General features: G+C 41.4%; 1 protein-coding gene across 16 annotated transcripts in view; it reads right to left on the bottom strand.

The window, feature by feature from the left end:
- SPECC1 (sperm antigen with calponin homology and coiled-coil domains 1) overlaps positions 1-16,021 on the bottom strand; it is an 87,502-nt gene that overhangs the window by 37,396 nt on the left and 34,085 nt on the right. The window lies entirely within an intron of this gene.

Genomic DNA, 16,021 nt, shown 5'->3' with positions numbered 1-16,021 from the left:
AAATAAGAGACATCTGAAGCATGGAAGTTGTAACAAGCTGGTTAAAGAAAAGCTGGTTCAAAGGGAAGGTATGACATGCCACTACAAATGACAACACCATGAATTTAAGAAAATCCTCCTGAAAATTCAGGACCTTATTCAAAAGGAAAAGCCATAAATTACAGGACCATAAAGTGTGGGGATAGAGCACAATGAGGAGATGTTGTCCAACATAGCCACATAAACAGGATGCAAGAGTGAGTTATGCAAACAGAAAGGGCTAGTGAGCCAGTGTTTGCAACAAAAACAACTTCCAGAAGGACTCTGGGGGATGAAATCCTAGAACAAATTCAATCTCCCCGCATTTTGGAGGCTCTCTGCCGACACACATGTGCAGCATTCACAGAAAATCAGAGCATTAAGAGCAAAGGGGAGCAGACTCCCTGCCTTACACAGCAACCTCATCACCCTCCCACAGCCTTCTCCTGGCTGCAGTGGTGCGGGGCAGGAAGGGTTAACATTAACACCACCCCATTTGCTCAGCATCTCTTTTGAAGAATGCACTGGGTTTATAAAGCCCACACAAACAGGAGCCCCTCCTCCTCCTCCCCCCCAAACACACACACACTCTGCACCCCGAGACAAAGAGCAGCTGAAGAAAAGCCCCCTGAACCCGGCCAGTGCTGGCAGGAGAGCACAGAGAGCCTCTGTCATGGCAGGGGCACGGTGAGGCCGAACACAAAGGCTCCAGTGTTTTTGGGAAGAGATCCAGGGACAGCCAGGCCCACACAGCTTCATTCAGACACCTACAGCTGGAGGGGACAGCACAGCTCCGGGATCTCCGCTGGAAAGCATCACAAAAGCAGAGATGGGAATTCTCCTTGTCAGAGCCAAAGGCTCATGGATCATCCCCATTCCCAACCCAACTGCCAGCATCTGACACCCATAAAATGTACCCAGAGTGAGCTCAGCACAGGAGCAAAGCTCATGGTGTCCCATGCAGCCAACACTGGGAGATGAAGGACAGGAGGAAAACATGAAAGGTCCATGATGTGATATGACTTCCAGCAGAGAAATCCCAACCCAGGACAGCCCCTCCCTGCTCAGAGAGAGGCACAGGTGAACCCCTGGTGGGAAAGCACTTAAACACATCCAGACCATGGAATAGGACGAGTGTCCAGCACACAGAAGCAGTTTTCACACAAGCTGTAACAATATTACAGTTCTAAGACATAAAATCTACATTACAAATGATCAGAGATATTCTTGAATGGAGCCTAAGGGGTGGCTGAAAGGGTTTTCTACCTTTCACACAAAATTTTATGACAAAAGCAAGTGCTCTGAAAAACATTTTTCATGCCCAAACCAGCTCAATAACAGACTGTCAACTGGTCAGCACATGACTAAGCAGCATTCTATAAATAGTGGGTGATATTCTGTACATTACAAGAAATAATGAGGCAATTACACATTAGTACAAATTGCTTGGCACTAAGGAAACCACCTTTTCCTAGGAGATACTCTGCACTTGTAGGGATGCCAGCATGTTTCTGATCACCATCAGATGACAACCACAACCTGATCCTGAACAATGGAAGACATATGCATAAGGATAACAATTAATGATATTTAACTGGGATTATCTGTACTCCACCAGTTTGCCAACCAGGGCAAGCCTTGAGCTTACTCAATGTGCTTCACGTGTTTTGCAAGACTCCATGCTCTGCTGACTTGCTCTGTCATAAATCACAAAGCATTTGCTAGCCATCAATAACCATTAACCAACCTGGTTTTTTCACAATGTAGAAACACACATATTTTTTCCACTCCACTCTCCACAAGCACCACACAACACTAAAAAGTCACAAGGAACCCCCAAAAAAGAAAAAGTTCTAAGCACATGTGTTAATCACAAAACACCAAACCAAGTATAAACACTACTTTAAAATCTATTTTATGGGCAAACACCTCCCAATGACCTTGGAATTGAGCAGTGCAGTGGCTGCCAGTGACTGCCAATGCCACAGCCCGAGGCTCCATAGGCAGGAACTGCATTGAGGGCTGTGCAAGTCCCCCTGGTGACCCGATTAAGTGGCCCCAGTGTGGTGATGGGCTGTGGGAGACTCCAGACAGACAAGTGCCTCCCAGGCTGCTGCATCCAATACATGGATATACTGATAATACTGATTTAAGCTGCTGCTTTCAGTGGTTGGAATCACACAGAACTTCATTGCTTGGCATGTGCTGCTGGTTTGGAGCAGGGGAGAGAAAAACAACCAGCCCTGAATCTCAGTGGAGGTCACCTCATCACTGTGTTCCTCACCTGGGTGCGCAGTAAAAACTTCTCCATTTTCAGCTGTACTTTTCAGGTGTGAGGCATTAAACCACAACAACAGATAGAACTTATAACTCTCTAAGTGCTTTAACATTAACAACTATTTAACTCAAATTCTCTGCAACACATAATTAAGTTACAGGACAGGGAAGCAAAGAGAAATGGAACACCTCACCCAAGGTCACATTAAATCAGGATTAGGACCAGGGTTTGTACCCTGCTGTGCAGCTTTCCACAGCCAGGGAGCACCACCTGACTTCCCACTGGTGTCAAAAGCCAAAGTATCACTTTAATGAGATAAAAGTTGGCCCAAATGATCTTTTGACATTTTAATCCCATTCTCAACACAACTACAAAGTTTCTTGCAGAAGCATCAGGATTACTCCTCAGTTTTTCCACATTAGAATCTATTTCTGATCTGACCTCTCAGCACCTGCCACAGGGACATCCATAACCAGGAGAAAATGGACTATAGAATGGAGGAAAACATTTCTGAGTCCTCCAAGGTGAAACACACAGGATTGTTGTTCAGAAGTAACATCCAGGCAGCACAGCCAATGCAATTACAGTGGTATCAGGGTAAGGGGAAGTAGGAAGCAAACATTTTACTAGTCATGGGGGACACGTGTGAGATTATGGAAAGAAGATTCAATATATTTATCTGCCTCCACATTCCATGTGCTCTGAGATAGCACATATCACTGTAGTAAAGCCCCAGCTTTGAATTTACATTTATTTTACTAGACCCTTAATTATACTAATAATTCAAACACCTGCTTCACCAGTCCCAGAGCAGAGAAATAATCCCACTTGGGAAGTGACAACATTTGACTGCATAAACACCTTTAAAAATGTTCTAATTTCTGCCTTGAATCTATTTTTTAGTACTGGAGTCAATACAAAATTATTTGCCTTTGGCCTTTGTCCCATTTGTGTCCCACAACCTGCCCTTTTCTTAATCCTTGCCTCCATCAACATATTAATAACCCAAAGGTTAATGCCATGGCTTTCTGCTGTTCCACAGTGGAGTTAACAGGGAATGTTCCATTTAGTACCTTATTCCTCAATTTTAATCCTGTCATCTGTTAAGCAAACAACAATAAAAATACAGTTTCTCCTTCAACATATTCAAAATTCCATGTCAGTAATTCACTGTTCCATAGTTTCAGTAGGCACTAAGCCTCCTGCGATGTGATTTAAGCACTGATCACCGAATCATCTCACAAAGCATTTCAGTCATGTAAGACTAGAACACAGAGACAGATGCAGCTTTGGTGTGATGTTTTCAACAATGGATACCTTATTTGAATTACAAGGATGGGATAACTAAGGGGAAATAAAAGAAAGCTATTCATAGCACTCTGTAATGTTCGAGTCATACATTTCAGAAAGGCAAACTGTTGCCTGCAGACAAGTTTGTCCTCTCACGAGGGATGTTGCAGCTCTCAGTCAAGCTCCTGCTCTTGCAACAAATCAACAATTTCACTGTCCCGTGGCTGTCATCCCTAAATCCACCTCAGAAAGGACAGCAAAACAAAAGATTGCAACAAGAAATTAAGGATTAACTCAAAGCTTCCCTGGCAACAGAAGACTGAGGTGGTTCTGTCATTCTGGAATTCTGTTCTCATGTGCCAGGATATTTTAATAAAATTTCCCATCTAAACAGAACTCCTGAGTCTCAGATAAAGAAGTGGTTCCTTGAGGGAAAGGTCAGTATAAATCAAGTGGGCTGGAAGCATTTAGCACCATGGCTAAGTAAAGGGAATATTAACAGCCCATGCTTGTACAGCAAATAAAAAGAATTATTAAACCACCCCACTGATTTAGAGTTCATAGAGTTCAATAGAGCTCATTTTACTGAGCTCTAGCACTGGTGGTTTAGCTGAATTATGTCCTTTTTATCAATTCTGGCTTTCAGCTCATCCTCTGGCTGTGACTTGAGCAGATCCTGGACTTGAGAGCACTTCCTCAGGCTTTGCCAGGATGTGCTGAGGATCTGGAGCAGCACCAGGAACACACAGTGACAGCCAGGCAAGGCAGGCAGGTACCCTGTGCTCAGTCTTGCCTGGAAAAGCTCCTGGCACTACTTCTAATTTCTCAGTAAAACAAACCTGGGTCACAGGAGTATCTTAATCTCACCTGGTTTATGACACCAAAATACAGCTGTCTAGTGCCATTTCAGATGACCTTTAGGTGTATTTAAAATACCTTCACTTCACTCAAAGATTTGGCAGCACCTGAGAGAGACTTGTCCCTTGCTCCAGAGGCAGACAGAGCAACTGGGATGGCTGAAGACACCTTAAGTGCCACCAGACATTGAACTGAACAGCCAGACCTTCACAGCAGATTTACAAACTACATATAACAGCAGGTTTTTTGTGCTATATTCAGAATTCCTCCAGTACCCAAGTACCCTTTAGCTGATTTCCAGCTCCACAATGAACAATTTAACACAATGGATTAATATGGGATTCATGACATCATCAATGTGAATTTAGTCACAGCCAAGTCACAAAAGTGGCATTAGCTTGGAGTCACCACACTCTCTGTTGACTCACTGTGATAAAGCACCACATGTTACAGGGAGCCTGCATGTGTCTTCTGACTTCTTTTGTCAACTCAGAGTAAAGTTTTCAAGAACCTAATTAACTTGGTGTTTCAAATCCATTTTTCAAAAGCAGATAAGCCACTAAGATTTCAAAGCTTAACTGAAGGCCCAGGGGACTTGGCAGATCTCTTTCACCCTGTTCCAGCATTGATCCTCAGATTGATACTGAGACTGATTAAGAGTCAGCAAGGGACGTCCTTTGGGAAATGGTGTCTGTACAGCACAGAGGAAGGATTGATGTACACTTGACTCATTTAAAGTATTTCTTCATTAGAAGGTTTCAGCACACATCTGTTTTATTGAAATGCCCTATTTTCCCCTGCCTTTTTTTGTTCCTTTGTTTAAAGCAAATGAAACAGTTAAAAAACAACTTCCCTGTTGATCAGAGATCTGCTGATATCCTAATGAACAGGAAACACAGTGACACATTTCATGGTGGCATGAGGAAAAGCAAACATTGAGAAGTAGGGCAGATATAACAGCAGCCCTTACCAGCACTGCTGGGCTACTTCATACAAAACCTACAGAGACAAAATCCCTGCACATTTTGCCACACTGCTTGATGCCCCATTCTTAAACCTCTAGGAATGGTGGGACAGCTTGGTAACAAATACTGAAGGGATGCACACAACTAAATCAAGCCATGAGGAAGATTTGAATCAGTCCTGAGAGCTTCTGGGGAGCTAAAATGTGAGTGGGACTGGGTGCAAAAGGCTGGATTTTCAGAGATGCAGGTGGCAAGAGACACCACCCAGCACCTATGGATATTTTCAAAACTGCTTGAGCTGTTTAGAACTTCATATTTGAGAGTGAAATGCCTGAAACTTCTGCTTCACCATCAGCTTAGGCAAAAGTCAGAATAAAGAATGACACTATTGTACTGTGGCAAAGTATCATGGCTCGATCTGCTTGGTACACAAAGGGAATGAGCTGAACGGGTTCTCTGTCAGCATTCTTCCATGACAACAGCACTGGATACTCCTTTGAATAATCCTCAAAAACTGACAGGAGCACACCATTCTCCATCTCTTTCAGGGCTGTCCTACAGAAAGACAATGCTCCCTGCTACTTGGTTTTTATGCAGGAGCAAACAAAGCAAAGCAAGGCTTGGCCAGTCGTGGTTCTTCGAATTAATCAGTCTGTTTGCAGAGTGTTAGTCATAGAGCCAACACCTTCACAGGTCAGCAACTCCTTGGGAAGGTTCACTTGTACTCCACCTAGCTTTAAAAAAAGGCAAGGAGATGGCTCCAGAACAACAAATGTGGTTTTGATAATCCAGCACTAATTATATATAGAAGCTTCTGCTCCAGTAGGGCCTTTTACTCACTTAGGAAATAGAGACTAAGAGTAATTAAAACATTAACTTTTTCTTCTGAATCATTTTAATGGCCTGTTGGACTGTCTGGCCTCCCTGATTGCTCTGTCTGTGGAACAGACACAAAATGGAACAGGAGGAAAGAGCTAAAAGGCTTAATGCAAAGATTTTGATCTATGTAATCATTTGGAGAATGTAGGAAAGTGAATCAGGTACTGATATTTGAGATGGAGAATAAGAGTAAGAGACCAAAGAGAACTAAAAATTATATTACAAAGTATTAGGGAACAGCAGATGACTGTACTGGAAAAGCTACACTAGCAAAGAAAAAGAAAAAGCAGCAATAAGCATCTTGATCTGACTAATTCCTAATTTACAATTACAGAGACACCTGATATTTGAGCTGAACACTTGGTAAAGGTTGGCTGATTTTTTTAGTTAGAAATATGAGTCTAGAGATCTGGAGTGCAAAAAGCACCCAAGAAAAGGCAATTTTGGTAACTTAAAGACTAAGTCATGACAAAACTACTCATCAATGGTTTAAATCTGCAGATAAACTATTGGTAGGACATTCTTTTCAAGGGTGGCCACCAGAAGAGACTCTCCCATGGCAGGAATGTAACCCAATAATAGAGATAACCTTATAGTTGAAGCATCACCATTTAGTTCAAATTTCAGCATCTAAACAAGTACTCAGAATCCACAGAAGACCCCAGTAAGCTTCATAGTGGTTTTAGAAGAGAAAAATGTCTGCTGCACAGTTAAGGAATGATCACACACATTTTATTTTCAGCTTGTTGGATACACCTGATCAAGACTTCTGTTGTCCTTGCACAGAAAGTCACATTTAACTCTTCCAGAAAAGTGCTAAAATGAAAACACAAAAAGATCAATTCTACTCAGTGGTTCCAAACTCAGCTCAGCCAGAAGAACTGAATTTCAAGTCCACTTTAATTCTACTACAGTGGAAACAAGGTTGCATTCAAAAGGTAAATGAGACAAGATCTGATCAAAACCCTGTTCACAAAGTCTCATTGTGAATTTCAGCTGACTTTCTCTGCTCTTTATGGGCCTGTTCACAGACAATTCCTCTCTGAATAACAGCCAGAGTAGTTAAAATCCCTTTACCCTGAGAGACTTGCCCAGTGTGCACACAAGAGAGTCCTTCTGAACATTTCTGATGCTGTTTACTTGAGTTTCCTGGAAGTTTTTAAGCTGAAAATGAAGTCAAGCCTGGATATCCCTGTTTTGAGTAAAATTTTAAACCCAGAAGTACAAAAGCAGCGCAGACTCTACTGTAAGGGGCAACTTTTGCTCCCAAATCTCAGGACCAAAGATCAGGAAAGTGAATTGGCTGAGCTGAGACAAGAAGTGCTCTGTGCATGCCCAGTCTTTGCTCCCACAAATACAAACCTCCCTTTCCAATCTGCTCACGAGTCAAGGAGCACCCTTGGGTGCTCCACTGCAAGGTGCTGCTGTGTTCACCCCCAAAATGAGGGACACAAACCCCAAAGAATTAGCAACACTGGTGCAGGTCACAAGTGGGGTGGAATCTACCCCTGAGCTGCTTTGGATTTCTGGAGTACCCAGCAACCTGGCATAACAAACCCTGAGCCATCCAAAGCAAATGTTCAGGGAAACTCTATATCCTACACTTGCTTGAATATCCCTACAGTAAACTCAACACTACTTTTTTTGGAACTGTTAATACCACTGGGCCTGCCAAAAACTTTAGTCACCTCCAAGTTATACCCCTTGTCTACCCCCCACAAAAGAATGACTAAAATTTTCAGTGTGTAAGCATTATCTCAAAATTAATCTGGTGAAAGTTACAGAAATAGAGAATTCTCCCTTATTTTAAAATGAAGTACCCCTACTTGCTGGTTTTAAGGCAAATTTATCATTTCCACAATCATCACAGACCATTATCAAAAAAATACATAATTTTTATATTCCTTAAGGGGGGTTTGACTATATACTTGTGACATTAGCATAGCAAAATTATTGGGATTTCTATGTACTTCTATGAGACTTCCTGATTTTTGTTTTTTCTGGAACAATTCCTGCCTATGCACCTGTGAAAACAAGATAGGATCAGGTACAATCATCTCATCCATACAAGTAAATCAATTTTAAGCCAAACTCTATTCTGGTGGCTTTTTAGACAACAACTGTTAAAAAAAAAAAACATAAATATGAATTTTTCTGTGAAGAATGACAAAACCACCGCTGTTTCACTAAAAAAGGGATTTTTTTTGCTTGATCTGGTTGGTAAGTTTGGAGTTTCCTTTGTTTTCCTATCTATTAGATCTGAGGCTTCTGCTTTCCAGAAGGTTTTTAGCAACTGCTGTAGGGAACATCCTTGGAGTTAAGAATACATCCCCCAGAACGTGCTGTTCAGAAAAAGCAGGGATTTGCTGGAAGATAAAGCAGAGAAATAATCTGTCAACTCCTATGGCTGCACTAGGAATATTCCTGAGATAAATGGCCACTAGCTACACTAAGAATCCCAGGGTTTTCCTTGATTCTAGCCTGCAGACAAGGAGATAATTCTCCTCAGATCAGAAAGCAGCTTCCCATCTAGCCCAGCAGTCCTTCACTCAGTCATTGCTGGGTTAACAGTGGTGATAAAACAGCTGTACTTCCATTTCTGGAAAATACAATTATAATGGATGAAATACCAGTGTTGAGTGTTCTGAGAAGTACAGGAAATTAAAAAGCAAACAAAACTAATCAACCCTAAATCTAACCATACCAACTCACTTAACAGTGGCTGACAGTAGATGTGCTCCTCCATGCACAGTGGTTGTCACAACTGATGTGATCTGTGGCTCAACTTAATGAAGGAGTTTCCTAAAACCTCCTGGTCCAAGAATCCAGTTGGAAGGAAGAGTGAGAACTCTGCTCCTTCCAGACAAGTGGATCGCTCCTCTAACCATCAAAATCTACCTGACATCTCTCCACAAGCACAAAGGATAACTAAACAGATTAAAAGAGGGGAAATGCTTAATATTCATTTTCACAATTAGCAGGGTAATTAAATCAGCCTGTTTAACTGTTCAGGAGGCCATGCAATGGATTGAATCGTGGAACTGATAGAGATACCTACAAGGGGATTTATCACCCTTCTGCTTTCTTTGCAAAGGTGGATCCTGCTCTAATTCCTTGTCCTTCCCACTGAGGGAGCAGAGCCAGCACAGAGGAAAAGAAGCCAAAAATGCCTCTCCAAGCAGTGCTGTGGAGTGCTTTGTGTCAGGAATCCATGATCCCAACCCTCCAGTTCAGGAATGCTGCCCCACACTCGGCTGAAAGATCAACACTAACCAAGCCAAAAGAACTTCTTTCCTCATATATTCTCAAACCCTGCTAATCCAGAAAGACAGGAGGAAAGGAATCAAAAATGGAAACATGAAAGAAGATTCCTCTTCCTTCCCTAAAATGGCAGCATTTAAAAGCTATAAGCTTTTTTTTAGTTGTTTGCTTAATGCTTAATTGCATTAAATGCAATGCAGTTTGCATTGCACTGGTGTTACAACTGCCTTTTGTTTGCTGAAATGTGATGGCCACATAATAAACCCAGTTTTATTGTCATTTCCAGCCTGCTTCTGTGAGGGGGTGGGGAAGGGACTCCGATTTAGTCCCCACAGCTCATCCAGAGCTTCAGCTCAGCCCAGCTCAGAGCTAAGGGAGCTGGAACAGCAAATACTGGGAACTGGGCTGAAATCATCAGAACTATTAACACAGGATGAGACACATCAGGAAAAATGAGACAGAAGGGGAGAGGAGAAAGCTCATAACATAATGAGATGCTTATCTATAAAACACTGCCCACTTCAAAGCAGGAAGAGCTTCAACTCATTGGTTAAAAAAAAAGAAGAGCTTTTAATTAAAAGATCAGTCAAAGATTTTCCACAGTCAAGCAGCCTCAAAGAAACTATGTGTGGAGGAGGCTGAGAGTAATTCTTAACATGATTAGTCCATTCTTCAAACTCAACAAGGTTTTATGAAAGCATTTCTCAAGATCTAGAAGACAAGGATTGTGGAAATGTCCTCAGCCCCCCAAAGAGGGGCTTTTCCCTTCTGGCACCTCCACCCTGATCAGCTTTTGCTCTGGAAAAGCCTGGAAAAACACATTCACAGCCCTGTGCCTCCCACCTCGTGGCAAAATAGATTGTAATCCTAGGACTCCTGGCTTTGGGTTAAGCAAACTTACTGCCATGGCCTTTAGGAGGCCTGACTTGTGTGCATTGCTCTAGTCAGCTGAAAACGGGCTGTACTTAGTACACAGCCTTCCATTAGACAAAGGTTTAAAAGCCTTTGAAGATTTAAATGAATTGCAACACTTTTCTGGAACACTCCATTCAAGGAATGCTTCCAGATGAGGATGGACATTCCACCATCACCTTATCCCCTCCCAGCGTTTCAGCTCACTCTACATGCTCTGGGGAACAAGACTTTGAACCACTTCCCTTTGGTCACAGAATTTTTAATGCTTTTTCTTTTCTGAAAAAACCCAGGATTTTGACAATTTAGCCTTAAGTAAGAAAAATGCAACATGTTCTCTACAGGCTGCAATTTAGCAACTATCTCACATTATTACAGATAGACAACACCAGGGCTATTGCACTCTGGAGGAGCTTTTGGAGCAGAGAATACCAGTCCTGGAATGACTCCTGTTCATGGAATTTCATCCCCACTTACCAGCTGTTAATTATGACTAATGAACCTCATGCTGAGTTGGTTCTATTCTGCACAAGCACTGGGAATTACCTCTCTTATTTCAGGAATCATCAGCATTTTTGTCTCTGAGAGTAAGTATTCAGTTATACTTTTGAAGGTTTTTCCCATATTGCAGAGAACGCAATTCCTGCCAACAAATTTATCATTATCCACACCCTTGTGTTAACAACTCCTATAAAAGGGATTATATGAGCATAATGATTTGGTATCATAAGGATTTCTATATCTTCAGTATAAATGCTGCAATGGCAAAATTTGCATTTGCAAAATGCAGAAGACTTTAGGGTGTGAGAAATACAGAAGAATATCCACCAGATGCAGGGAAGAACCCACCATTGCATTCTACATATTTCAGACTAATTAAAACAGATTTCTGTCCTTAATATAGGATGGGATTTCTTAATTCAGTTGGGGAAGAAAGAAAAGTCATCCAACATAAGTAAAATGTGTCAGAGGATTAACTGCACCCTGCCCCAAAATCCATTCTCATTCTGTACATTAATAAATATGATTTCATTGAAGTTGCTGGTAAAATTCTTACTTGCCTGAGTAGCTATGATTTTTAACACTTAGCACCAAAGCATCCATCAGGACAGGAATGTGAGTGGAACATAACTCTTCTCATGGGATATGGACACATTTGCTTTGCTCCTAACAGTTCTCCTAAGCAACTGAAAAATTCCAACCAAGATACAAAGGCTACAGAGCTGGTAACAAATGGAAAATGTATGTCCCTGTTTCAGCCAACACATCCCCTACACATGCTCAGAACTGGACCCTGCAAACTCATGTTTGCCCTCTGCTTTCCCAAGAGCACATTTTTCCAGTGATGAATATCAAATTTGTAAGAACTTCAGATGTAAATTTTGCTGCTGAAAAAATATAGAGCTTGTTAGCTGTGTGCTCCAGAGCCTGATGAAAAGGGCAGGAAGCTGCAGCTCTGATGTAATTTATAGCCTGAGAGCCGACTGATGATCACACAGCACAGAAGGGCAGAGTGCTCTGCCTCAGAACATGCAATCTATATCTATTGATGCTTGTGGAAAAACATTTCATGAAATATAATAGATGGAACATTCCAAAGAGATCTGGGAACACATGCCTGCTTTGGATTACAGGAAGAAAAAAGTTGATGCATGGAAAATCTAACGGTGTCTATTGTCATCATCAGAGATCTCAGTTTTAGATCATCTTCAATCATCATGCTCAAATTGCTTGGAGATACAGAATGGAAAAGTATTAGAAAATAATGAAAATATCAAGTATTTGTCCATCTTCTAGTGTCAGTTGTGAGAATCACAGAAAATCAAATTAAGTTCTCCTTAAGCAATGCAGTACAAATGAAATCAGAGAAGTACTCTGATTCAGTTTTACAATTTCATGTCATTTTGAAAGCTACATTCCCTGTGGAAATCAGATTTTATGAAGAGCAAATTAGTAAAATTGGGGAGAAATTGAAAAGAGAAAAAAATAAAATAGATTACTTTTCTGAAATACTGGTAGAAGGTCCAGAATACAGGACTGCTTCCAAATAAACTCCATACCTCCAAGGCTCTGGCAGCTTTCAGAAACCAAGGGGCAATACTTGCTCAAATTTCTTCGGGCAGCTTTACAACTTTGAGATCTTGAGGAGCCAAACATAGCCCAAACAAAAAGAAGCAAGCTTCTCTTTTTCTCCAGGGCCAGCATTATTCCCTTCTCCTTTCACCCCTTTCCCTCTTTCAAGTCATTTAATGCTGTGTCAGAACCAACACAATCACAACCATACCCTGGCTGTTTTCTTGTCACTCTGCAGCTGTCAAGCACATTAACTAAACTAATCAAACAATCATCAAGAAAATTAGCTTTTACATTTACTATAATGTTAGATCTACTCCTGGTAGGTCCTAAACATCACCAGCACTGGGGCAAAAGCACAGTCCAGAGCTCTGGACCCACAGGACAAGTTCTTGCTGACCAGCTCATTCAGCAGGATTCCCAGAAGCTCCCTGCCTTCATCCAAAAATGGCTTTGTTTTGCTGATGGAAATTAATCTCGCACAAAATGCATAAACCACATCCTGCTGCCTGCCATGCCCTAGAAGTTCTTGTAAAAGCTGTCATCCTGCCCATGGAGAAAGCACTCCCACTCAGCACATCCTCCGAGCCATGGCAGAAAACTGCTGGGAAGGCCCTGTAGTGTAGGAGAACTTATTGATTATCTTTTCCATTAATTTAGCATTCATTAGCCTTTCATCTTGCAATCAGGGGACTTCAGATTATCACTTAACGTTGCCTCAAATAATTCCAGAGGTAAGTTACACTCATGACTGAATTCCTCTAAGAGTCAGTCCAGACTGTGACAGTGTCTGGCTGTTCCCATTTCACTGGCCTAGGAGCAGAGGAGACACTGCCACTAACTGACGTGTTTGTCAGCTCTTCTGAAATGATTTAATCATGTCAGTCCTCTCAAGTCACCTCACAACATCAATCAACAGAGCTGGCCCTCACTGGCCTTGGAAGAAAAGCTTAAGTCAAGTAAAAATTACTCTCCAGGGGAAAATAAACTTCTCCAATACCAGTTTAATCAGCAGTGTGTTACTACTCTGAAAAATGAGAGCATTTGTAAACCCCCCCATACAAGAAGGATTTGTGGGAGGAAGAGGTGACTAAGGAATTAAACTATCCAGTGGAGAGCAAATTGTGGTTTGTTGGCTCCACTGGGAACAAAAGGTCTATGGCTTGATGCCCGAACTCCAAGAGGACATGACTTGCTGTCGGTATTTCCATGAATGCTATTATGTGATTCATTAGCTTTGCTGGCCCTTCTCTCCTCCCTCCCTTCCCCCAACACCATCATTAAACTCATCTGGTCTCTTGAGCTCTTGCTTGGCAGAAATGGTGTTCTGACATCCAACAGAGTTAAAATCAATGGCTCCCATGTTTGGGAGAGAGGCAGATGAGGGAGACTAAAGAGAGCACCCAGAAAAGATCTGACTACACACCCTGAAAACAAAGAGCAGAAACTACAAGAACGTGTATTTCTACAATAGCATTTCTCTTGAAAGTCTCCTATGTTCTACACTGAAAAATCCCTTCCTCAAACTCAAATGAAGCCACCCCTGGGCCAGGACACAACAGATGTAAGAAAACAGATCAATACTGACTCAGTGCGTGCACTGACACTTGATATTCTCATCCAAGCAATGTAAGCATGTTTTACAAATAAACACAATCCCAAAAAAAGCCTAACCCTTGGATAACCCCACCCGTCACCTTGTTCCAACAAGAGAAGTTAACATTTCCCATTCAAGTGATTCTTTCACAAAAGTTTTTGTGGGTATTGAATAATTTTTTCCACCTCTTCCCAAAGATATTCATCATCCATCACCTGCAGATGTTTAGAGGATAAACAACCCCTCATCACCGTGTCAACCAGTGTCAAAGAACATCAGTGCTCCTGTTCACAATTAACACGAGGCCTCCCTGTTTCCAAGGCAAACTATGTTTGAAAAGCTTTCTCCCAATAAACACGGTGCACTGGGTAACTCTGGATTCTTCCATACAACTCCCAGGAAATGTTCCAGCTATTCCACAGGTGCTGTGGCCGCTGTATACACTGTTTCCTTTAGCTTGGGTAGCCAGTTTCAAAAGCCTAAAACCAATTCTGCTGACAGACTGCTGCAATATTCACTTGCCTTTCACATCATTTTCTGTACTACTTTATTTTCATTCTAAAACCTCCACTGGTTTTAAAAATATGAATATTCAGAGCACTGGGGTAACTGGAAAACCAACCACTTGCAAGGAGCAGAGTTTTGGCAAAGAAGTGATGCATACTTGGGTCACACACCACAAAGTTCTTACAAATGATTGTAAAAGCTGTTTAAAATAAGTTTTAAATTAGAAGATAGGAAAAGCCTATAGAATTTAATGTTATTACAAGCAATCCTCTCAAATCCTTTTTAGGCACTCACTGTTAGGAAGATGGAGATTAATTTGAGATGATACTGAGCTGTTAGAGTCTTGTCTTCTGTTCAAAACATTCCCATCAGAGGATTTCTTTCCTCTGTCTTCTCCTCACCACAGTCCCTTGCTCAGTCAGTCCCAGTTCTTTGATTCTCCTGTATTAATGTGTTAACTTTCAACTGCTCAGCTTGGAGGCAATAATTTCCTTCCTGTTCCTGGACAGCACCACTAACCCACCCAGAATTCACACTTAACAGAAAAATCCATTAAAGTACATAATACTCTCATAAGTATGTGAAAATAAGTATATTTACTTGAAATTACAACCTTTATCATAACAGGATCAGATTTTTAAAGACTTCAGTGCCCATTGACACTAAGAGGAGGAACAAAGCTGCCCCAAGTACCCCAAGATGGCAAGTTTGGGGTGAAAGACTTAGAGATAAGCCATAAGATGTCCATAAAGTTTCCTAAGAAGGCAGACAGACAAGATGACCTTGAATGTCATGCTTAGGGAAACTGGTCAAATTGATTGTCTGTTGCTAAAGCTGGCTCATGAGCTCAGGTACATCAATAAAGCAACCCACTCCTGGGGGTTAGCCTGGTTATTCCAAAACACAAGCTTAAAAGTACCACAGCTGTTCAACATGTTGGTGCTCCTGAATGAGAGCTGAATTTCAAGCAGAAACAAAACTCAGAGATACCATGGTGTATCATATTCTGATGTGAGAAGGAGGTTTTTGCATCCTAGCTGTTAAAAGCACAAACTCTGAGTTTCAAAGCCAAAGCTCTCACACACAATAAGGAGTATGTTGTCAGAATTCCTTTTCTTTTTGTCAGCAGAAATGTTCCTGACTCTTTTTCATGGTTAAACATTGGTGTTTTGCACCCATAGTTCAATACAAAACACTGGTTTTTAGTCCTACTCATACCTTACAAACAGTGAGGACTTTCAAACAAGACCTAGTACAGCCTACACTTAAAAACTGAAAATAGTTTAAAAACTGCTTAGGTGCAACAGAAGTAAAATTCTTTCCTCTTCAATAAAAAAAAAAAATCAAGAGAAAACAAAGGATGAAAGAGATTTTTCAAAGCCA

Source organism: Cyanistes caeruleus, chromosome 21 (genome assembly GCF_971803275.1).
Source record: "Cyanistes caeruleus chromosome 21, bCyaCae1.hap1.1, whole genome shotgun sequence".
Lineage (NCBI taxonomy): Eukaryota > Metazoa > Chordata > Aves > Passeriformes > Paridae > Cyanistes > Cyanistes caeruleus.
This window is presented reverse-complemented; position numbering and strand designations above follow the sequence as displayed.